This window comes from Pongo pygmaeus, chromosome 11 (genome assembly GCF_028885625.2).
Source record: "Pongo pygmaeus isolate AG05252 chromosome 11, NHGRI_mPonPyg2-v2.0_pri, whole genome shotgun sequence".
NCBI lineage: Eukaryota > Metazoa > Chordata > Mammalia > Primates > Hominidae > Pongo > Pongo pygmaeus.
This window is the reverse complement of record NC_072384.2, coordinates 13138584-13163377: the sequence shown is the minus strand read 5'-3', so window position 1 is coordinate 13163377 and position 24794 is coordinate 13138584.

Here is a 24794-nt window from a genome sequence, read left to right as displayed (position 1 = left end):
ACGGCTCCAAATATCCACTTGCAGATTCTACAAAAAGAGTGTTTCCAAACTTCTCTATCAATTGCTAGGTTCAACTCTGTGAGTTGAATGAACTCATCACAAAGAAGTTTCTGAGAATCCTTCTCTCTAGTTTTTATGTGAAGATATTTCCTTTTCCAACATAGGCCTCAAGGTGCTCCGAATAAACACTTGCAGATTCTACAAACGTAATGTTTCAAAACTGTTCTATCAAAAGAAACGTTCAAGTCTGTGAGTTGAATGCACTCATCGCACAGAAGTTTCTGAGAATGCTTCTGTCTAGTTTTTAGGTGAAGATATTTCCTTTTCCAGCATAGGCCTCAAAACGCTCCAAATATCCTCTAGCAGATTCCACAAAAAGAGTGTTTCAAAACTGTTCTATCAAAAGGAAGGTTCAACTCTGTGAGTTGAATGAATGCATCGTGAAGAACTTTCTGAGAATGCTTCTCTGTAGTTTTTAGGTGAAGATATTCCATATCCCAGCACAGGCCTCGAAGTGCTCCAAATAACCACTTGCAGATTTTACCAAAAGAGTGTTTCAAAACTGCTCTTTCTACAGGTAAGTTCAAGTCCGTGAGTTGAATGCACTCAACACAAAGAAGTTTCTGAGAATGCTTCTGTTCAGTTTTTATGTGAAGATATTTCCTTTTCCAGCATAGGCCTCAAAAGGCTCCAAATATCCACTTGCAGATTCTACAAAAAGAGTGTTTCCAAACTTCTCTATCAATTGGTAGGTTCAACTCTGTGAGTTGAATGAACTCATCACAAAGAAGTTTCTGAGAATCCTTCTCTCTAGTTTTTATGTGAAGATATTTCCTTTTCCAACATAGGCCTCAAGGTGCTCCGAATAAACACTTGCAGATTCTACAAACGTAATGTTTCAAAACTCTTCTATCAAAAGAAACGTTCAAGTCTGTGAGTTGAATGCACTCATCGCACAGAAGTTTCTGAGAATGCTTCTGTCTAGTTTTTAGGTGAAGATATTTCCTTTTCCAGCATAGGCCTCAAAACGCTCCAAATATCCTCTTGCAGATTCCACAGAAAGAGTGTTTCAAAACTGTTCTATCAAAAGGAAGGTTCAACTCTGTGAGTTGAATGAATGCATCGTGAAGAACTTTCTGAGAATGCTTCTCTGTAGTTTTTAGGTGAAGATATTCCATATCCCAGCACAGGCCTCGAAGTGCTCCAAATAACCACTTGCAGATTTTACCAAAAGAGTGTTTCAAAACTGCTCTTTCTACAGGTAAGTTCAAGTCCGTGAGTTGAATGCACTCAACACAAAGAAGTTTCTGAGAATGCTTCTGTTCAGTTTTTATGTGAAGATATTTCCTTTTCCAGCATAGGCCTCAAAAGGCTCCAAATATCCACTTGCAGATTCTACAAAAAGAGTGTTTCCAAACTTCTCTATCAATTGCTAGGTTCAACTCTGTGAGTTGAATGAACTCATCACAAAGAAGTTTCTGAGAATCCTTCTCTCTAGTTTTTATGTGAAGATATTTCCTTTTCCAACATAGGCCTCAAGGTGCTCCGAATAAACACTTGCAGATTCTACAAACGTAATGTTTCAAAACTGTTCTATCAAAAGAAACGTTCAAGTCTGTGAGTTGAATGCACTCATCGCACAGAAGTTTCTGAGAATGCTTCTGTCTAGTTTTTAGGTGAAGATATTTCCTTTTCCAGCATAGGCCCCAAAACGCTCCAAATATCCTCTTGCAGATTCCACAGAAAGAGTGTTTCAAAACTTTTCTATCAAAAGGAAGGTTCAACTCTGTGAGTTGAATGAATGCATCGTGAAGAACTTTCTGAGCATGCTTCTCTGTAGTTTTTAGGTGAAGATATTCCATATCCCAGCACAGGTCTCGAAGTGCTCCAAATAACCACTTGCAGATTTTACCAAAAGAGTGTTTCAAAACTGCTCTTTCTACAGGTAAGTTCAAGTCTGTGAGTTGAATGCACTCAACACAAAGAAGTTTCTGAGAATGCTTCTGTTCAGTTTTTATGTGAAGATATTTCCTTTTCCAGCATAGCCCTCAAACGGCTCCAAATATCCACTTGCAGATTCTACAAAAAGAGTGTTTCCAAACTTCTCTATCAATTGGTAGGTTCAACTCTGTGAGTTGAATGAACTCATCACAAAGAAGTTTCTGAGAATCCTTCTCTCTAGTTTTTATGTGAAGATATTTCCTTTTCCAACATAGGCCTCAAGGTGCTCCGAATAAACACTTGCAGATTCTACAAACGTAATGTTTCAAAACTGTTCTATCAAAAGAAACGTTCAAGTCTGTGAGTTGAATGCACTCATCGCACAGAAGTTTCTGAGAATGCTTCTGTCTAGTTTTTAGGTGAAGATATTTCCTTTTCCAGCATAGGCCACAAAACGCTCCAAATATCCTCTTGCAGATTCTACAAAAAGCGTGTTTCAAAACTGTTCTATCAAAAGGAAGGTTCAACTCCGTGAGTTGAATGAATGCATCGTGAAGAACTTTCTGAGAATGCTTCTCTGTAGTTTTTAGGTGAAGATATTCCATATCCCAGCACAGGCCTCGAAGTGCTCCAAATAACCACTTGCAGATTTTACCAAAAGAGTGTTTCAAAACTGCTCTTTCTACAGGTAAGTTCAAGTCCGTGAGTTGAATGCACTCAACACAAAGAAGTTTCTGAGAATGCTTCTGTTCAGTTTTTATGTGAAGATATTTCCTTTTCCAGCATAGGCCTCAAACGGCTCCAAATATCCACTTGCAGATTCTACAAAAAGAGTGTTTCCAAACTTCTCTATCAATTGGTAGGTTCAACTCTGTGAGTTGAATGAACTCATCACAAAGAAGTTTCTGAGAATCCTTCTCTCTAGTTTTTATGTGAAGATATTTCCTTTTCCAACATAGGCCTCAAGGTGCTCCGAATAAACACTTGCAGATTCTACAAACGTAATGTTTCAAAACTGTTCTATCAAAAGAAACGTTCAAGTCCGTGAGTTGAATGCACTCATCACACAGAAGTTTCTGAGAATGCTTCTGTCTAGTTTTTAGGTGAAGATATTTCCTTTTCCAGCATAGGCCTCAAAACGCTCCAAATATCCTCTTGCAGATTCTACAAAAAGAGTGTTTCAAAACTGTTCTATCAAAAGGAAGGTTCAACTCTGTGAGTTGAATGAATGCATCGTGAAGAACTTTCTGAGAATGCTTCTCTGTAGTTTTTAGGTGAAGATATTCCATATCCCAGCACAGGCCTCGAAGTGCTCCAAATAACCACTTGCAGATTTTACCAAAAGAGTGTTTCAAAACTGCTCTTTCTATAGGTAAGTTCAAGTCTGTGAGTTGAATGCACTCAACACAAAGAAGTTTCTGAGAATGCTTCTGTTCAGTTTTTATGTGAAGATATTTCCTTTTCCAACATAGGCCTCTAAAGGCTCCAAATATCCACTTGCAGATTCTACAAAAAGAGTGTTTCCAAACTTCTCTATCAATTGGTAGGTTCAACTCTGTGAGTTGAATGAACTCATCACAAAGAAGTTTCTGAGAATCCTTCTCTCTAGTTTTTATGTGAAGATATTTCCTTTTCCAACATAGGCCTCAAGGTGCTCCGAATAAACACTTGCAGATTCTACAAACGTAATGTTTCAAAACTCTTCTATCAAAAGAAACGTTCAAGTCTGTGAGTTGAATGCACTCATCACACAGAAGTTTCTGAGAATGCTTCTGTCTAGTTTTTAGGTGAAGATATTTCCTTTTCCAGCATAGGCCTCAAAACGCTCCAAATATCCTCTTGCAGATTCTACAAAAAGCGTGTTTCAAAACTGTTCTATCAAAAGGAAGGTTCAACTCCGTGAGTTGAATGAATGCATCGTGAAGAACTTTCTGAGAATGCTTCTCTGTAGTTTTTAGGTGAAGATATTCCATATCCCAGCACAGGCCTCGAAGTGCTCCAAATAACCACTTGCAGATTTTACCAAAAGAGTGTTTCAAAACTGCTCTTTCTATAGGTAAGTTCAAGTCCGTGAGTTGAATGCACTCAACACAAAGAAGTTTCTGAGAATGCTCCTGTTCAGTTTTTATGTGAAGATATTTCCTTTTCCAGCATAGGCCTCAAACGGCTCCAAATATCCACTTGCAGATTCTACAAAAAGAGTGTTTCCAAACTTCTCTATCAATTGGTAGGTTCAACTCTGTGAGTTGAATGAACTCATCACAAAGAAGTTTCTGAGAATCCTTCTCTCTAGTTTTTATGTGAAGATATTTCCTTTTCCAACATAGGCCTCAAGGTGCTCCGAATAAACACTTGCAGATTCTACAAACGTAATGTTTCAAAACTCTTCTATCAAAAGAAACGTTCAAGTCTGTGAGTTGAATGCACTCATCACACAGAAGTTTCTGAGAATGCTTCTGTCTAGTTTTTAGGAGAAGATATTTCCTTTTCCAGCATAGGCCTCAAAACGCTCCAAATATCCTCTTGCAGATTCTACAAAAAGAGTGTTTCAAAACTGTTCTATCAAAAGGAAGGTTCAACTCTGTGAGTTGAATGAATGCATCGTGAAGAACTTTCTGAGAATGCTTCTCTGTAGTTTTTAGGTGAAGATATTCCATATCCCAGCACAGGCCTCGAAGTGCTCCAAATAACCACTTGCAGATTTTACCAAAAGAGTGTTTCAAAACTGCCCTTTCTACAGGTAAGTTCAAGTCTGTGAGTTGAATGCACTCAACACAAAGAAGTTTCTGAGAATGCTTCTGTTCAGTTTTTATGTGAAGATATTTCCTTTTCCAGCATAGGCCTCAAAAGGCTCCAAATATCCACTTGCAGATTCTACAAAAAGAGTGTTTCCAAACTTCTCTATCAATTGCTAGGTTCAACTCTGTGAGTTGAATGAACTCATAACAAAGAAGTTTCTGAGAATCCTTCTCTCTAGTTTTTATGTGAAGATATTTCCTTTTCCAACATAGGCCTCAAGGTGCTCCGAATAAACACTTGCAGATTCTACAAACGTAATGTTTCAAAACTGTTCTATCAAAAGAAACGTTCAAGTCTGTGAGTTGAATGCACTCATCGCACAGAAGTTTCTGAGAATGCTTCTGTCTAGTTTTTAGGTGAAGATATTTCCTTTTCCAGCATAGGCCTCAAAACGCTCCAAATATCCTCTTGCAGATTCCACAGAAAGAGTGTTTCAAAACTGTTCTATCAAAAGGAAGGTTCAACTCTGTGAGTTGAATGAATGCATCGTGAAGAACTTTCTGAGAATGCTTCTCTGTAGTTTTTAGGTGAAGATATTCCATATCCCAGCACAGGCCTCGAAGTGCTCCAAATAACCACTTGCAGATTTTACCAAAAGAGTGTTTCAAAACTGCTCTTTCTACAGGTAAGTTCAAGTCCGTGAGTTGAATGCACTCAACACAAAGAAGTTTCTGAGAATGCTTCTGTTCAGTTTTTATGTGAAGATATTTCCTTTTCCAGCATAGGCCTCAAAAGGCTCCAAATATCCACTTGCAGATTCTACAAAAAGAGTGTTTCCAAACTTCTCTATCAATTGCTAGGTTCAACTCTGTGAGTTGAATGAACTCATCACAAAGAAGTTTCTGAGAATCCTTCTCTCTAGTTTTTATGTGAAGATATTTCCTTTTCCAACACAGGCCTCAAGGTGCTCCGAATAAACACTTGCAGATTCTACAAACGTAATGTTTCAAAACTCTTCTATCAAAAGAAACGTTCAAGTCTGTGAGTTGAATGCACTCATCGCACAGAAGTTTCTGAGAATGCTTCTGTCTAGTTTTTAGGTGAAGATATTTCCTTTTCCAGCATAGGCCCCAAAACGCTCCAAATATCCTCTTGCAGATTCCACAGAAAGAGTGTTTCAAAACTTTTCTATCAAAAGGAAGGTTCAACTCTGTGAGTTGAATGAATGCATCGTGAAGAACTTTCTGAGCATGCTTCTCTGTAGTTTTTAGGTGAAGATATTCCATATCCCAGCACAGGTCTCGAAGTGCTCCAAATAACCACTTGCAGATTTTACCAAAAGAGTGTTTCAAAACTGCTCTTTCTACAGGTAAGTTCAAGTCTGTGAGTTGAATGCACTCAACACAAAGAAGTTTCTGAGAATGCTTCTGTTCAGTTTTTATGTGAAGATATTTCCTTTTCCAGCATAGCCCTCAAACGGCTCCAAATATCCACTTGCAGATTCTACAAAAAGAGTGTTTCCAAACTTCTCTATCAATTGCTAGCTTCAACTCTGTGAGTTGAATGAACTCATCACAAAGAAGTTTCTGAGAATCCTTCTCTCTAGTTTTTATGTGAAGATATTTCCTTTTCCAACATAGGCCTCAAGGTGCTCCGAATAAACACTTGCAGATTCTACAAACGTAATGTTTCAAAACTGTTCTATCAAAAGAAACGTTCAAGTCTGTGAGTTGAATGCACTCATCGCACAGAAGTTTCTGAGAATGCTTCTGTCTAGTTTTTAGGTGAAGATATTTCCTTTTCCAGCATAGGCCTCAAAACGCTCCAAATATCCTCTTGCAGATTCTACAGAAAGAGTGTTTCAAAACTGTTCTATCAAAAGGAAGGTTCAACTCTGCCAGTTGAATGAATGCATCGTGAAGAACTTTCTGAGAATGCTTCTCTGTAGTTTTTAGGTGAAGATATTCCATATCCCAGCACAGGCCTCGAAGTGCTCCAAATACCCACTTGCAGATTTTACCAAAAGAGTGTTTCAAAACTGCTCTTTCTATAGGTAAGTTCAAGTCTGTGAGTTGAATGCACTCAACACAAAGAAGTTTCTGAGAATGCTTCTGTTCAGTTTTTATGTGAAGATATTTCCTTTTCCAGCATAGGCCTCAAACGGCTCCAAATATCCACTTGCAGATTCTACAAAAAGAGTGTTTCCAAACTTCTCTATCAATTGGTAGGTTCAACTCTGTGAGTTGAATGAACTCATCACAAAGAAGTTTCTGAGAATCCTTCTCTCTAGTTTTTATGTGAAGATATTTCCTTTTCCAACATAGGCCTCAAGGTGCTCCGAATAAACACTTGCAGATTCTACAAACGTAATGTTTCAAAACTGTTCTATCAAAAGAAACGTTCATGTCTGTGAGTTGAATGCACTCATCACACAGAAGTTTCTGAGAATGCTTCTGTCTAGTTTTTAGGTGAAGATATTTCCTTTTCCAGCATAGGCCTCAAAACGCTCCAAATATCCTCTTGCAGATTCTACAAAAAGCGTGTTTCAAAACTGTTCTATCAAAAGGAAGGTTCAACTCCGTGAGTTGAATGAATGCATCGTGAAGAACTTTCTGAGAATGCTTCTCTGTAGTTTTTAGGTGAAGATATTCCATATCCCAGCACAGGCCTCGAAGTGCTCCAAATAACCACTTGCAGATTTTACCAAAAGAGTGTTTCAAAACTGCTCTTTCTACAGGTAAGTTCAAGTCCGTGAGTTGAATGCACTCAACACAAAGAAGTTTCTGAGAATGCTTCTGTTCAGTTTTTATGTGAAGATATTTCCTTTTCCAGCATAGGCCTCAAACGGCTCCAAATATCCACTTGCAGATTCTACAAAAAGAGTGTTTCCAAACTTCTCTATCAATTGGTAGGTTCAACTCTGTGAGTTGAATGAACTCATCACAAAGAAGTTTCTGAGAATCCTTCTCTCTAGTTTTTATGTGAAGATATTTCCTTTTCCAACATAGGCCTCAAGGTGCTCCGAATAAACACTTGCAGATTCTACAAACGTAATGTTTCAAAACTGTTCTATCAAAAGAAACGTTCAAGTCCGTGAGTTGAATGCACTCATCACACAGAAGTTTCTGAGAATGCTTCTGTCTAGTTTTTAGGTGAAGATATTTCCTTTTCCAGCATAGGCCTCAAAACGCTCCAAATATCCTCTTGCAGATTCTACAAAAAGAGTGTTTCAAAACTGTTCTATCAAAAGGAAGGTTCAACTCTGTGAGTTGAATGAATGCATCGTGAAGAACTTTCTGAGAATGCTTCTCTGTAGTTTTTAGGTGAAGATATTCCATATCCCAGCACAGGCCTCGAAGTGCTCCAAATAACCACTTGCAGATTTTACCAAAAGAGTGTTTCAAAACTGCTCTTTCTATAGGTAAGTTCAAGTCTGTGAGTTGAATGCACTCAACACAAAGAAGTTTCTGAGAATGCTTCTGTTCAGTTTTTATGTGAAGATATTTCCTTTTCCAACATAGGCCTCTAAAGGCTCCAAATATCCACTTGCAGATTCTACAAAAAGAGTGTTTCCAAACTTCTCTATCAATTGGTAGGTTCAACTCTGTGAGTTGAATGAACTCATCACAAAGAAGTTTCTGAGAATCCTTCTCTCTAGTTTTTATGTGAAGATATTTCCTTTTCCAACATAGGCCTCAAGGTGCTCCGAATAAACACTTGCAGATTCTACAAACGTAATGTTTCAAAACTCTTCTATCAAAAGAAACGTTCAAGTCTGTGAGTTGAATGCACTCATCACACAGAAGTTTCTGAGAATGCTTCTGTCTAGTTTTTAGGTGAAGATATTTCCTTTTCCAGCATAGGCCTCAAAACGCTCCAAATATCCTCTTGCAGATTCTACAAAAAGCGTGTTTCAAAACTGTTCTATCAAAAGGAAGGTTCAACTCCGTGAGTTGAATGAATGCATCGTGAAGAACTTTCTGAGAATGCTTCTCTGTAGTTTTTAGGTGAAGATATTCCATATCCCAGCACAGGCCTCGAAGTGCTCCAAATAACCACTTGCAGATTTTACCAAAAGAGTGTTTCAAAACTGCTCTTTCTACAGGTAAGTTCAAGTCCGTGAGTTGAATGCACTCAACACAAAGAAGTTTCTGAGAATGCTCCTGTTCAGTTTTTATGTGAAGATATTTCCTTTTCCAGCATAGGCCTCAAACGGCTCCAAATATCCACTTGCAGATTCTACAAAAAGAGTGTTTCCAAACTTCTCTATCAATTGGTAGGTTCAACTCTGTGAGTTGAATGAACTCATCACAAAGAAGTTTCTGAGAATCCTTCTCTCTAGTTTTTATGTGAAGATATTTCCTTTTCCAACATAGGCCTCAAGGTGCTCCGAATAAACACTTGCAGATTCTACAAACGTAATGTTTCAAAACTCTTCTATCAAAAGAAACGTTCAAGTCTGTGAGTTGAATGCACTCATCACACAGAAGTTTCTGAGAATGCTTCTGTCTAGTTTTTAGGAGAAGATATTTCCTTTTCCAGCATAGGCCTCAAAACGCTCCAAATATCCTCTTGCAGATTCTACAAAAAGAGTGTTTCAAAACTGTTCTATCAAAAGGAAGGTTCAACTCTGTGAGTTGAATGAATGCATCGTGAAGAACTTTCTGAGAATGCTTCTCTGTAGTTTTTAGGTGAAGATATTCCATATCCCAGCACAGGCCTCGAAGTGCTCCAAATAACCACTTGCAGATTTTACCAAAAGAGTGTTTCAAAACTGCCCTTTCTACAGGTAAGTTCAAGTCTGTGAGTTGAATGCACTCAACACAAAGAAGTTTCTGAGAATGCTTCTGTTCAGTTTTTATGTGAAGATATTTCCTTTTCCAGCATAGGCCTCAAAAGGCTCCAAATATCCACTTGCAGATTCTACAAAAAGAGTGTTTCCAAACTTCTCTATCAATTGCTAGGTTCAACTCTGTGAGTTGAATGAACTCATAACAAAGAAGTTTCTGAGAATCCTTCTCTCTAGTTTTTATGTGAAGATATTTCCTTTTCCAACATAGGCCTCAAGGTGCTCCGAATAAACACTTGCAGATTCTACAAACGTAATGTTTCAAAACTGTTCTATCAAAAGAAACGTTCAAGTCTGTGAGTTGAATGCACTCATCGCACAGAAGTTTCTGAGAATGCTTCTGTCTAGTTTTTAGGTGAAGATATTTCCTTTTCCAGCATAGGCCTCAAAACGCTCCAAATATCCTCTTGCAGATTCCAAAGAAAGAGTGTTTCAAAACTGTTCTATCAAAAGGAAGGTTCAACTCTGTGAGTTGAATGAATGCATCGTGAAGAACTTTCTGAGAATGCTTCTCTGTAGTTTTTAGGTGAAGATATTCCATATCCCAGCAAAGGCCTCGAAGTGCTCCAAATAACCACTTGCAGATTTTACCAAAAGAGTGTTTCAAAACTGCTCTTTCTACAGGTAAGTTCAAGTCCGTGAGTTGAATGCACTCAACACAAAGAAGTTTCTGAGAATGCTTCTGTTCAGTTTTTATGTGAAGATATTTCCTTTTCCAGCATAGGCCTCAAAAGGCTCCAAATATCCACTTGCAGATTCTACAAAAAGAGTGTTTCCAAACTTCTCTATCAATTGCTAGGTTCAACTCTGTGAGTTGAATGAACTCATCACAAAGAAGTTTCTGAGAATCCTTCTCTCTAGTTTTTATGTGAAGATATTTCCTTTTCCAACACAGGCCTCAAGGTGCTCCGAATAAACACTTGCAGATTCTAGAAACGTAATGTTTCAAAACTCTTCTATCAAAAGAAACGTTCAAGTCTGTGAGTTGAATGCACTCATCACACAGAAGTTTCTGAGAATGCTTCTGTCTAGTTTTTAGGTGAAGATATTTCCTTTTCCAGCATAGGCCTCAAAACGCTCCAAATATCCTCTTGCAGATTCCACAGAAAGAGTGTTTCAAAACTGTTCTATCAAAAGGAAGGTTCAACTCTGTGAGTTGAATGAATGCATCGTGAAGAACTTTCTGAGAATGCTTCTCTGTACTTTTTAGGTGAAGATATTCCATATCCCAGCACAGGCCTCGAAGTGCTCCAAATAACCACTTGCAGATTTTACCAAAAGAGTGTTTCAAAACTGCTCTTTCTACAGGTAAGTTCAAGTCTGTGAGTTGAATGCACTCAACACAAAGAAGTTTCTGAGAATGCTTCTGTTCAGTTTTTATGTGAAGATATTTCCTTTTCCAGCATAGGCCTCAAACGGCTCCAAATATCCACTTGCAGATTCTACAAAAAGAGTGTTTCCAAACTTCTCTATCAATTGCTAGGTTCAACTCTGTGAGTTGAATGAACTCATCACAAAGAAGTTTCTGAGAATCCTTCTCTCTAGTTTTTATGTGAAGATATTTCCTTTTCCAACATAGGCCTCAAGGTGCTCCGAATAAACACTTGCAGATTCTACAAACGTAATGTTTCAAAACTGTTCTATCAAAAGAAACGTTCAAGTCTGTGAGTTGAATGCACTCATCGCACAGAAGTTTCTGAGAATGCTTCTGTCTAGTTTTTAGGTGAAGATATTTCCTTTTCCAGCATAGGCCTCAAAACGCTCCAAATATCCTCTTGCGGATTCCACAGAAAGAGTGTTTCAAAACTGTTCTATCAAAAGGAAGGTTCAACTCTGTGAGTTGAATGAATGCATCGTGAAGAACTTTCTGAGAATGCTTCTCTGTAGTTTTTAGGTGAAGATATTCCATATCCCAGCACAGGCCTCGAAGTACTCCAAATAACCACTTGCAGATTTTACCAAAAGAGTGTTTCAAAACTGCTCTTTCTACAGGTAAGTTCAAGTCCGTGAGTTGAATGCACTCAACACAAAGAAGTTTCTGAGAATGCTTCTGTTCAGTTTTTATGTGAAGATATTTCCTTTTCCAGCATAGGCCTCAAACGGCTCCAAATATCCACTTGCAGATTCTACAAAAAGAGTGTTCCCAAACTTCTCTATCAATTGGTAGGTTCAACTCTGTGAGTTGAATGAATTCATCACAAAGAAGTTTCTGAGAATCCTTCTCTCTAGTTTTTATGTGAAGATATTTCCTTTTCCAACATAGGCCTCAAGGTGCTCCGAATAAACACTTGCAGATTCTACAAACGTAATGTTTCAAAACTGTTCTATCAAAAGAAACGTTCAAGTCTGTGAGTTGAATGCACTCATCGCACAGAAGTTTCTGAGAATGCTTGTCTAGTTTTTAGGTGAAGATATTTCCTTTTCCAGCATAGGCCTCAAAGCGCTCCAAATATCCTCTTGCAGATTCCACAAAAAGAGTGTTTCAAAACTGTTCTATCAAAAGGAAGGTTCAACTCAGTGAGTTGAATGAATGCATCGTGAAGAACTTTCTGAGAATGCTTCTCTGTAGTTTTTAGGTTAAGATATTCCATATCCCAGCACAGGCCTCGAAGTGCTCCAAATAACCACTTGCAGATTTTACCAAAAGAGTGTTTCAAAACTGCTCTTTCTACAGGTTAGTTCAAGTCCGTGAGTTGAATGCACTCAACACAAAGAAGTTTCTGAGAATGCTTCTGTTCAGTTTTTATGTGAAGATATTTCCTTTTCCAGCATAGGCCTCAAAAGGCTCCAAATATCCACTTGCAGATTCTACAAAAAGAGTGTTTCCAAACTTCTCTATCAATTGGTAGGTTCAACTCTGTGAGTTGAATGAACTCATCACAAAGAAGTTTCTGAGAATCCTTCTCTCTAGTTTTTATGTGAAGATATTTCCTTTTCCAACATAGGCCTCAAGGTGCTCCGAATAAACACTTGCAGATTCTACAAACGTAATGTTTCAAAACTGTTCTATCCAAAGAAACGTTCAAGTCTGTGAGTTGAATGCACTCATCGCACAGAAGTTTCTGAGAATGCTTCTGTCTAGTTTTTCGGTGAAGATATTTCCTTTTCCAGCATAGGCCTCAAAACGCTCCAAATATCCTCTTGCAGATTCCACAGAAAGAGTGTTTCAAAACTGTTCTATCAAAAGGAAGGTTCAACTCTGTGAGTTGAATGAATGCATCGTGAAGAACTTTCTGAGAATGCTTCTCTGTAGTTTTTAGGTGAAGATATTCCATATCCCAGCACAGGCCTCGAAGTGCTCCAAATAACCAGTTGCAGATTTTACCAAAACAGTGTTTCAAAACTGCTCTTTCTACAGGTAAGTTCAAGTCCGTGAGTTGAATGCACTCAACACAAAGAAGTTTCTGAGAATGCTTCGGTTCAGTTTTTATGTGAAGATATTTCCTTTTCCAGCATAGGCCTCAAAAGGCTCCAAATATCCACTTGCAGATTCTACAAAAAGAGTGTTTCCAAACTTCTCTATCAATTGGTAGGTTCAACTCTGTGAGTTGAATGAACTCATCACAAAGAAGTTTCTTAGAATCCTTCTCTCTAGTTTTTATGTGAAGATATTTCCTTTTCCAACATAGGCCTCAAGGTGCTCCGAATAAACACTTGCAGATTCTACAAACGTAATGTTTCAAAACTCTTCTATAAAAAGAAACGTTCAAGTCTGTGAGTTGAATGCACTCATCGCACAGAAGTTTCTGAGAATGCTTCTGTCTAGTTTTTAGGTGAAGATATTTCCTTTTCCAGCATAGGCCTCAAAACGCTCCAAATATCCTCTTGCGGATTCCACAGAAAGAGTGTTTCAAAACTGTTCTATCAAAAGGAAGGTTCAACTCTGTGAGTTGAATGAATGCATCGTGAAGAAATTTCTGAGAATGCTTCTCTGTAGTTTTTAGGTGAAGATATTCCATATCCCAGCACAGGCCTCGAAGTGCTCCAAATAACCACTTGCAGATTTTATCAAAAGAGTGTTTCAAAACTGCTCTTTCTACAGGTAAGTTCAAGTCTGTGAGTTGAATGCACTCAACACAAAGAAGTTTCTGAGAATGCTTCTGTTCAGTTTTTATGTGAAGATATTTCCTTTTCCAGCATAGGCCTCAAACGGCTCCAAATATCCACTTGCAGATTCTACAAAAAGAGTGTTTCCAAACTTCTCTATCAATTGGTAGGTTCAACTCTGTGAGTTGAATGAACTCATCACAAAGAAGTTTCTGAGAATCCTTCTCTCTAGTTTTTATGTGAAGATATCTCCTTTTCCAACATAGGCCTCAAGGTGCTCCGAATAAACACTTGCAGATTCTACAAACGTAATGTTTCAAAACTGTTCTATCAAAAGAAACGTTCAAGTCTGTGAGTTGAATGCACTCATCGCACAGAAGTTTCTGAGAACGCTTCTGTCTAGTTTTTAGGTGAAGATATTTCCTTTTCCAGCATAGGCCTCAAAACGCTCCAAATATCCTCTTGCAGATTCCACAAAAAGAGTGTTTCAAAACTGTTCTATCAAAAGGAAGGTTCAACTCTGTGAGTTGAATGAATGCATCGTGAAGAACTTTCTGAGAATGCTTCTCTGTAGTTTTTAGGTGAAGATATTCCATATCCCAGCACAGGCCTCGAAGTGCTCCAAATACCCACTTGCAGATTTTACCAAAAGAGTGTTTCAAAACTGCTCTTTCTATAGGTAAGTTCAAGTCTGTGAGTTGAATGCACTCAACACAAAGAAGTTTCTGAGAATGCTTCTGTTCAGTTTTTATGTGAAGATATTTCCTTTTCCAGCATAGGCCTCAAACGGCTCCAAATATCCACTTGCAGATTCTACAAAAAGAGTGTTTCCAAACTTCTCTATCAATTGGTAGGTTCAACTCTGTGAGTTGAATGAACTCATCACAAAGAAGTTTCTGAGAATCCTTCTCTCTAGTTTTTATGTGAAGATATTTCCTTTTCCAACATAGGCCTCAAGGTGCTCCGAATAAACACTTGCAGATTCTACAAACGTAATGTTTCAAAACTGTTCTATCAAAAGAAACGTTCAAGTCTGTGAGTTGAATGCACTCATCACACAGAAGTTTCTGAGAATGCTTCTGTCTAGTTTTTAGGTGAAGATATTTCCTTTTCCAGCATAGGCCTCAAAACGCTCCAAATATCCTCTTGCAGATTCTACAAAAAGCGTGTTTCAAAACTGTTCTATCAAAAGGAAGGTTCAACTCCGTGAGTTGAATGAATGCATCGTGAAGAACTTTCTGAGAATGCTTCTCTGTAGTTTTTAGGTGAAGATATTCCATATCCCAGCACAGGCCTCGAAGTGCTCCAAATAACCACTTGCAGATTTTACCAAAAGAGTGTTTCAAAACTGCTCTTTCTACAGGTAAGTTCAAGTCCGTGAGTTGAATGCACTCAACACAAAGAAGTTTCTGAGAATGCTTCTGTTCAGTTTTTATGTGAAGATATTTCCTTTTCCAGCATAGGCCTCAAACGGCTCCAAATATCCACTTGCAGATTCTACAAAAAGAGTGTTTCCAAACTTCTCTATCAATTGGTAGGTTCAACTCTGTGAGTTGAATGAACTCATCACAAAGAAGTTTCTGAGAATCCTTCTCTCTAGTTTTTATGTGAAGATATTTCCTTTTCCAACATAGGCCTCAAGGTGCTCCGAATAAACACTTGCAGATTCTACAAACGTAATGTTTCAAAACTGTTCTATCAAAAGAAACGTTCAAGTCCGTGAGTTGAATGCACTCATCACACAGAAGTTTCTGAGAATGCTTCTGTCTAGTTTTTAGGTGAAGATATTTCCTTTTCCAGCATAGGCCTCAAAACGCTCCAAATATCCTCTTGCAGATTCTACAAAAAGAGTGTTTCAAAACTGTTCTATCAAAAGGAAGGTTCAACTCTGTGAGTTGAATGAATGCATCGTGAAGAACTTTCTGAGAATGCTTCTCTGTAGTTTTTAGGTGAAGATATTCCATATCCCAGCACAGGCCTCGAAGTGCTCCAAATAACCACTTGCAGATTTTACCAAAAGAGTGTTTCAAAACTGCTCTTTCTATAGGTAAGTTCAAGTCTGTGAGTTGAATGCACTCAACACAAAGAAGTTTCTGAGAATGCTTCTGTTCAGTTTTTATGTGAAGATATTTCCTTTTCCAACATAGGCCTCTAAAGGCTCCAAATATCCACTTGCAGATTCTACAAAAAGAGTGTTTCCAAACTTCTCTATCAATTGGTAGGTTCAACTCTGTGAGTTGAATGAACTCATCACAAAGAAGTTTCTGAGAATCCTTCTCTCTAGTTTTTATGTGAAGATATTTCCTTTTCCAACATAGGCCTCAAGGTGCTCCGAATAAACACTTGCAGATTCTACAAACGTAATGTTTCAAAACTGTTCTATCAAAAGAAACGTTCAAGTCTGTGAGTTGAATGCACTCATCGCACAGAAGTTTCTGAGAATGCTTGTCTAGTTTTTAGGTGAAGATATTTCCTTTTCCAGCATAGGCCTCAAAACGCTCCAAATATCCTCTTGCAGATTCCACAAAAAGAGTGTTTCAAAACTGTTCTATCAAAAGGAAGGTTCAACTCTGTGAGTTGAATGAATGCATCGTGAAGAACTTTCTGAGAATGCTTCTCTGTAGTTTTTAGGTTAAGATATTCCATATCCCAGCACAGGCCTCGAAGTGCTCCAAATAACCACTTGCAGATTTTACCAAAAGAGTGTTTCAAAACTGCTCTTTCTACAGGTTAGTTCAAGTCCGTGAGTTGAATGCACTCAACACAAAGAAGTTTCTGAGAATGCTTCTGTTCAGTTTTTATGTGAAGATATTTCCTTTTCCAGCATAGGCCTCAAAAGGCTCCAAATATCCACTTGCAGATTCTACAAAAAGAGTGTTTCCAAACTTCTCTATCAATTGGTAGGTTCAACTCTGTGAGTTGAATGAACTCATCACAAAGAAGTTTCTGAGAATCCTTCTCTCTAGTTTTTATGTGAAGATATTTCCTTTTCCAACATAGGCCTCAAGGTGCTCCGAATAAACACTTGCAGATTCTACAAACGTAATGTTTCAAAACTGTTCTATCAAAAGAAACGTTCAAGTCTGTGAGTTGAATGCACTCATCGCACAGAAGTTTCTGAGAATGCTTCTGTCTAGTTTTTCGGTGAAGATATTTCCTTTTCCAGCATAGGCCTCAAAACGCTCCAAATATCCTCTTGCAGATTCCACAGAAAGAGTGTTTCAAAACTGTTCTATCAAAAGGAAGTTTCAACTCTGTGAGTTGAATGAATGCATCGTGAAGAACTTTCTGAGAATGCTTCTCTGTAGTTTTTAGGTGAAGATATTCCATATCCCAGCACAGGCCTCGAAGTGCTCCAAATAACCACTTGCAGATTTTACCAAAAGAGTGTTTCAAAACTGCTCTTTCTACAGGTAAGTTCAAGTCCGTGAGTTGAATGCACTCAACACAAAGAAGTTTCTGAGAATGCTTCTGTTCAGTTTTTATGTGAAGATATTTCCTTTTCCAGCATAGGCCTCAAAAGGCTCCAAATATCCACTTGCAGATTCTACAAAAAGAGTGTTTCCAAACTTCTCTATCAATTGGTAGGTTCAACTCTGTGAGTTGAATGAACTCATCACAAGGAAGTTTCTTAGAATCCTTCTCTCTAGTTTTTATGTGAAGATATTTCCTTTTCCAACATAGGCCTCAAGGTGCTCCGAATAAACACTTGCAGATTCTACAAACGTAATGTTTCAAAACTCTTCTATAAAAAGAAACGTTCAAGTCTGTGAGTTGAATGCACTCATCGCACAGAAGTTTCTGAGAATGCTTCTGTCTAGTTTTTAGGTGAAGATATTTCCTTTTCCAGCATAGGCCTCAAAACGCTCCAAATATCCTCTTGCGGATTCCACAGAAAGAGTGTTTCAAAACTGTTCTATCAAAAGGAAGGTTCAACTCTATGAGTTGAATGAATGCATCGTGAAGAAATTTCTGAGAATGCTTCTCTGTAGTTTTTAGGTGAAGATATTCCATATCCCAGCACAGGCCTCGAAGTGCTCCAAATAACCACTTGCAGATTTTATCAAAAGAGTGTTTCAAAACTGCTCTTTCTACAGGTAAGTTCAAGTCTGTGAGTTGAATGCACTCAACACAAAGAAGTTTCTGAGAATGCTTCTGTTCAGTTTTTATGTGAAGATATTTCCTTTTCCAGCATAGGCCTCAAACGGCTCCAAATATCCACTTGCAGATTCTACAAAAAGAGTGTTTCCAAACTTCTCTATCAATTGGTAGGTTCAACTCTGTGAGTTGAATGAACTCATCACAAAGAAGTTTCTGAGAATCCTTCTCTCTAGTTTTTATGTGAAGATATCTCCTTTTCCAACATAGGCCTCAAGGTGCTCCGAATAAACACTTGCAGATTCTACAAACGTAATGTTTCAAAACTGTTCTATCAAAAGAAACGTTCAAGTCTGTGAGTTGAATGCACTCATCGCACAGAAGTTTCTGAGAACGCTTCTGTCTAGTTTTTAGGTGAAGATATTTCCTTTTCCAGCATAGGCCTCAAAACGCTCCAAATATCCTCTTGCAGATTCCACAAAAAGAGTGTTTCAAAACTGTTCTATCAAAAGGAAGGTTCAACTCTGTGAGTTGAATGAATGCATCGTGAAGAACTTTCTGAGAATGCTTCTCTGTAGTTTTTAGGTGAAGATATTCCATATCCCAGCACAGGCCTCGAAGTGCTCCAAATACCCACTTGCAGATTTTACCAAAAGAGTGTTTCAAAACTGCTCTTTCTATAGGTAAGTTCAAGTCTGTGAGTTGAATGCACTCAACACAAAGAAGTTTCTGAGAATGCTTCTGTTCAGTTTTTATGTGAAGATATTTCCTTTTCCAGCATAGGCCTCAAACGGCTCCAAATATCCACTTGCAGATTCTACAAAAAGAGTGTTTCCAAACTTCTCTATCAATTGGTAGGTTCAACTCTGTGAGTTGAATGAACTCATCACAAAGAAGTTTCTGAGAATCCTTCTCTCTAGTTTTTATGTGAAGATATTTCCTTTTCCAACATAGGCCTCAAGGTGCTCCGAATAAACACTTGCAGATTCTACAAACGTAATGTTTCAAAACTGTTCTATCAAAAGAAACGTTCAAGTCTGTGAGTTGAATGCACTCATCACACAGAAGTTTCTGAGAATGCTTCTGTCTAGTTTTTAGGTGAAGATATTTCCTTTTCCAGCATAGGCCTCAAAACGCTCCAAATATCCTCTTGCAGATTCTACAAAAAGCGTGTTTCAAAACTGTTCTATCAAAAGGAAGGTTCAACTCCGTGAGTTGAATGAATGCATCGTGAAGAACTTTCTGAGAATGCTTCTCTGTAGTTTTTAGGTGAAGATATTCCATATCCCAGCACAGGCCTCGAAGTGCTCCAAATAACCACTTGCAGATTTTACCAAAAGAGTGTTTCAAAACTGCTCTTTCTACAGGTAAGTTCAAGTCCGTGAGTTGAATGCACTCAACACAAAGAAGTTTCTGAGAATGCTTCTGTTCAGTTTTTATGTGAAGATATTTCCTTTTCCAGCATAGGCCTCAAACGGCTCCAAATATCCACTTGCAGATTCTACAAAAAGAGTGTTTCCAAACTTCTCTATCAATTGGTAGGTTCAACTCTGTGAGTTGAATGAACTCATCACAAAGAAGTTTCTGAGAATCCTTCTCTCTAGTTTTTATGTGAAGATATTTCCTTTTCCAACATAGGCCTCAAGGTGCTCCGAATAAACACTTGCAGATTCTACAAACGTAATGTTTCAAAACTGTTCTATCAAAAGAAACGTTCAAGTCCGTGAGTTGAATGCACTCATCACACAGAAGTTTCTGAGAATGCTTCTGTCTAGTTTTTAGGTGAAGATATTTCCTTTTCCAGCATAGGCCTCAAAACGCTCCAAATATCCTCTTGCAGATTCTACAAAAAGAGTGTTTCAAAACTGTTCTATCAAAAGGAAGGTTCAACTCTGTGAATTGAATGAATGCATCGTGAAGAACTTTCTGAGAATGCTTCTCTGTAGTTTTTAGGTGAAGATATTCCATATCCCAGCACAGGCCTCGAAGTGCTCCAAATAACCACTTGCAGATTTTACCAAAAGAGTGTTTCAAAACTGCTCTTTCTATAGGTAAGTTCAAGTCTGTGAGTTGAATGCACTCAACACAAAGAAGTTTCTGAGAATGCTTCTGTTCAGTTTTTATGTGAAGATATTTCCTTTTCCAACATAGGCCTCTAAAGGCTCCAAATATCCACTTGCAGATTCTACAAAAAGAGTGTTTCCAAACTTCTCTATCAATTGGTAGGTTCAACTCTGTGAGTTGAATGAACTCATCACAAAGAAGTTTCTGAGAATCCTTCTCTCTAGTTTTTATGTGAAGATATTTCCTTTTCCAACATAGGCCTCAAGGTGCTCCGAATAAACACTTGCAGATTCTACAAACGTAATGTTTCAAAACTCTTCTATCAAAAGAAACGTTCAAGTCTGTGAGTTGAATGCACTCATCACACAGAAGTTTCTGAGAATGCTTCTGTCTAGTTTTTAGGTGAAGATATTTCCTTTTCCAGCATAGCCCTCAAAACGCTCCAAATATCCTCTTGCAGATTCTACAAAAAGCGTGTTTCAAAACTGTTCTATCAAAAGGAAGGTTCAACTCCGTGAGTTGAATGAATGCATCGTGAAGAACTTTCTGAGAATGCTTCTCTGTAGTTTTTAGGTGAAGATATTCCATATCCCAGCACAGGCCTCGAAGTGCTCCAAATAACCACTTGCAGATTTTACCAAAAGAGTGTTTCAAAACTGCTCTTTCTACAGGTAAGTTCAAGTCTGTGAGTTGAATGCACTCAACACAAAGAAGTTTCTGAGAATGCTTCTGTTCAGTTTTTAAGTGAAGATATTTCCTTTTCCAGCATAGGCCTCAAAAGGCTCCAAATATCCACTTGCAGATTCTACAAAAAGAGTGTTTCCAAACTTCTCTATCAATTGGTAGGTTCAACTCTGTGAGTTGAATGAACTCATCACAAAGAAGTTTCTGAGAATCCTTCTCTCTAGTTTTTATGTGAAGATATTTCCTTTTCCAACATAGGCCTCAAGGTGCTCCGAATAAACACTTGCAGATTCTACAAACGTAATGTTTCAAAACTGTTCTATCAAAAGAAACGTTCAAGTCTGTGAGTTGAATGCACTCATCGCACAGAAGTTTCTGAGAATGCTTCTGTCTAGTTCTTAGGTGAAGATATTTCCTTTTCCAGCATAGGCCTCAAAACGCTCCAAATATCCTCTTGCAGATTCCACAGAAAGAGTGTTTCAAAACTGTTCTATCAAAAGGAAGGTTCAACTCTGTGAGTTGAATGAATGCATCGTGAAGAACTTTCTGAGAATGCTTCTCTGTAGTTTTTAGGTGAAGATATTCCATATCCCAGCACAGGCCTCGAAGTGCTCCAAATAACCACTTGCAGATTTTACCAAAAGAGTGTTTCAAAACTGCTCTTTCTACAGGTAAGTTCAAGTCCGTGAGTTGAATGCACTCAACACAAAGAAGTTTCTGAGAATGCTTCTGTTCAGTTTTTATGTGAAGATATTTCCTTTTCCAGCATAGGCCTCAAAAGGCTCCAAATATCCACTTGCAGATTCTACAAAAAGAGTGTTTCCAAACTTCTCTATCAATTGCTAGGTTCAACTCTGTGAGTTGAATGAACTCATCACAAAGAAGTTTCTGAGAATCCTTCTCTCTAGTTTTTATGTGAAGATATTTCCTTTTCCAACACAGGCCTCAAGGTGCTCCGAATAAACACTTGCAGATTCTACAAACGTAATGTTTCAAAACTCTTCTATCAAAAGAAACGTTCAAGTCTGTGAGTTGAATGCACTCATCACACAGAAGTTTCTGAGAATGCTTCTGTCTAGTTTTTAGGTGAAGATATTTCCTTTTCCAGCATAGGCCTCAAAACGCTCCAAATATCCTCTTGCAGATTCCACAGAAAGAGTGTTTCAAAACTGTTCTATCAAAAGGAAGGTTCAACTCTGTGAGTTGAATGAATGCATCGTGAAGAACTTTCTGAGAATGCTTCTCTGTACTTTTTAGGTGAAGATATTCCATATCCCAGCACAGGCCTCGAAGTGCTCCAAATAACCACTTGCAGATTTTACCAAAAGAGTGTTTCAAAACTGCTCTTTCTACAGGTAAGTTCAAGTCTGTGAGTTGAATGCACTCAACACAAAGAAGTTTCTGAGAATGCTTCTGTTCAGTTTTTATGTGAAGATATTTCCTTTTCCAGCATAGGCCTCAAACGGCTCCAAATATCCACTTGCAGATTCTACAAAAAGAGTGTTTCCAAACTTCTCTATCAATTGCTAGGTTCAACTCTGTGAGTTGAATGAACTCATCACAAAGAAGTTTCTGAGAATCCTTCTCTCTAGTTTTTATGTGAAGATATTTCCTTTTCCAACATAGGCCTCAAGGTGCTCCGAATAAACACTTGCAGATTCTACAAACGTAATGTTTCAAAACTGTTCTATCAAAAGAAACGTTCAAGTCTGTGAGTTGAATGCACTCATCGCACAGAAGTTTCTGAGAATGCTTCTGTCTAGTTTTTAGGTGAAGATATTTCCTTTTCCAGCATAGGCCTCAAAACGCTCCAAATATCCTCTTGCAGATTCTACAGAAAGAGTGTTTCAAAACTGTTCTCTCAAAAGGAAGGTTCAACTCTGTGAGTTGAATGAATGCATCGTGAAGAACTTTCTGAGAATGCTTCTCTGTAGTTTTTAGGTGAAGATATTCCATATCCCAGCACAGGCCTCGAAGTGCTCCAAATAACCACTTGCAGATTTTACCAAAAGAGTGTTTCAAAACTGCTCTTTCTACAGGTAAGTTCAAGTCCGTGAGTTGAATGCACTCAACACAAAGAAGTTTCTGAGAATGCTTCTGTTCAGTTTTTATGTGAAGATATTTCCTTTTCCAGCATAGGCCTCAAATGGCTCCAAATATCCACTTGCAGATTCTACAAAAAGAGTGTTTCCAAACTTCTCTATCAATTGGTAGGTTCAACTCTGTGAGTTGAATGAACTCATCACAAAGAAGTTTCTGAGAATCCTTCTCTCTAGTTTTTATGTGAAGATATTTCCTTTTCCAACATAGGCCTCAAGGTGCTCCGAATAAACACTTGCAGATTCTACAAACGTAATGTTTCAAAACTCTTCTATAAAAAGAAACGTTCAAGTCTGTGAGTTGAATGCACTCATCGCACAGAAGTTTCTGAGAATGCTTCTGTCTAGTTTTTAGGTGAAGATATTTCCTTTTCCAGCATAGGCCTCAAAACGCTCCAAATATCCTCTTGCGGATTCCACAGAAAGAGTGTTTCAAAACTGTTCTATCAAAAGGAAGGTTCAACTCTGTGAGTTGAATGAATGCATCGTGAAGAAATTTCTGAGAATGCTTCTCTGTAGTTTTTAGGTGAAGATATTCCATATCCCAGCACAGGCCTCGAAGTGCTCCAAATAACCACTTGCAGATTTTATCAAAAGAGTGTTTCAAAACTGCTCTTTCTACAGGTAAGTTCAAGTCTGTGAGTTGAATGCACTCAACACAAAGAAGTTTCTGAGAATGCTTCTGTTCAGTTTTTATGTGAAGATATTTCCTTTTCCAGCATAGGCCTCAAACGGCTCCAAATATCCACTTGCAGATTCTACAAAAAGAGTGTTTCCAAACTTCTCTATCAATTGGTAGGTTCAACTCTGTGAGTTGAATGAACTCATCACAAAGAAGTTTCTGAGAATCCTTCTCTCTAGTTTTTATGTGAAGATATTTCCTTTTCCAACATAGGCCTCAAGGTGCTCCGAATAAACACTTGCAGATTCTACAAACGTAATGTTTCAAAACTGTTCTATCAAAAGAAACGTTCAAGTCTGTGAGTTGAATGCACTCATCGCACAGAAGTTTCTGAGAATGCTTCTGTCTAGTTTTTAGGTGAAGATATTTCCTTTTCCAGCATAGGCCTCAAAACGCTCCAAATATCCTCTTGCAGATTCTACAGAAAGAGTGTTTCAAAACTGTTCTCTCAAAAGGAAGGTTCAACTCTGTGAGTTGAATGAATGCATCGTGAAGAACTTTCTGAGAATGCTTCTCTGTAGTTTTTAGGTGAAGATATTCCATATCCCAGCACAGGCCTCGAAGTGCTCCAAATAACCACTTGCAGATTTTACCAAAAGAGTGTTTCAAAACTGCTCTTTCTACAGGTAAGTTCAAGTCCGTGAGTTGAATGCACTCAACACAAAGAAGTTTCTGAGAATGCTTCTGTTCAGTTTTTATGTGAAGATATTTCCTTTTCCAGCATAGGCCTCAAATGGCTCCAAATATCCACTTGCAGATTCTACAAAAAGAGTGTTTCCAAACTTCTCTATCAATTGGTAGGTTCAACTCTGTGAGTTGAATGAACTCATCACAAAGAAGTTTCTGAGAATCCTTCTCTCTAGTTTTTATGTGAAGATATTTCCTTTTCCAACATAGGCCTCAAGGTGCTCCGAATAAACACTTGCAGATTCTACAAACGTAATGTTTCAAAACTCTTCTATAAAAAGAAACGTTCAAGTCTGTGAGTTGAATGCACTCATCGCACAGAAGTTTCTGAGAATCCTTCTGTCTAGTTTTTAGGTGAAGATATTTCCTTTTCCAGCATAGGCCTCAAAACGCTCCAAATATCCTCTTGCGGATTCCACAGAAAGAGTGTTTCAAAACTGTTCTATCAAAAGGAAGGTTCAACTCTGTGAGTTGAATGAATGCATCGTGAAGAAATTTCTGAGAATGCTTCTCTGTAGTTTTTAGGTGAAGATATTCCATATCCCAGCACAGGCCTCGAAGTGCTCCAAATAACCACTTGCAGATTTTATCAAAAGAGTGTTTCAAAACTGCTCTTTCTACAGGTAAGTTCAAGTCTGTGAGTTGAATGCACTCAACACAAAGAAGTTTCTGAGAATGCTTCTGTTCAGTTTTTATGTGAAGATATTTCCTTTTCCAGCATAGGCCTCAAACGGCTCCAAATATCCACTTGCAGATTCTACAAAAAGAGTGTTTCCAAACTTCTCTATCAATTGGTAGGTTCAACTCTGTGAGTTGAATGAACTCATCACAAAGAAGTTTCTGAGAATCCTTCTCTCTAGTTTTTATGTGAAGATATTTCCTTTTCCAACATAGGCCTCAAGGT